The following is a 546-nucleotide window of genomic DNA, read 5'->3' on the forward strand; positions in this document are numbered from 1 at the left end:
TATATTTAATTTACACAGTGAAGAATATGCAGTGTTTTTATACATTTGATTACTTTATACAATGTATGTAGCATTTATTATTTATTTGGCCTACTGTAGTTTTTTTGTCCTATTGCTTGTAATTGGTTTAATATTCTTATTTAATCGCTGACTGTTTACTTGTCTTTTTTTACTTGAAATTTATTAATTTTTTTTTTATTTAGGCTAGTATTTGTTTTTTGTGATATTGACACTGTTGACAAAAATTATGAAATTTTTATGGTATCAAAAATGTTGATATCATAAAGACCTTATTTAACGCAAAAACAACTATATCATGATATATGTGACCCTGGTCATAAGGGTAAATTTTTCAAAATTGAGATTTATACATCACCTGAAAGCTGAATAAATAAGCTTTCCATTTGGTGTATGGTTTGTTAGGACAGGACATTATTTGGCCGAGATACAACTATTTGAATATCTGGAATCTGAGGGGGCAAAAAAAATCTAAATATTGAGAAAATCGCCTTTAAAGTTGTCCAAATGAAGTCCTTAGCAATGCAT

At 27.7% G+C, this 546-nt stretch overlaps 1 protein-coding gene across 1 annotated transcript in view; it reads right to left on the bottom strand.

Moving 5' to 3' along the window:
• Window positions 1-546, bottom strand: part of aco2 (aconitase 2, mitochondrial) — a 17,078-nt gene that overhangs the window by 2,580 nt on the left and 13,952 nt on the right. The gene's annotated exons all lie outside the window — the stretch shown is intronic.

This window comes from Sinocyclocheilus anshuiensis, unplaced genomic scaffold (genome assembly GCF_001515605.1).
Source record: "Sinocyclocheilus anshuiensis isolate Anshui unplaced genomic scaffold, SAMN03320099.WGS_v1.1 scaffold726, whole genome shotgun sequence".
In the NCBI taxonomy this organism is placed as follows: Eukaryota; Metazoa; Chordata; class Actinopteri; order Cypriniformes; family Cyprinidae; genus Sinocyclocheilus; species Sinocyclocheilus anshuiensis.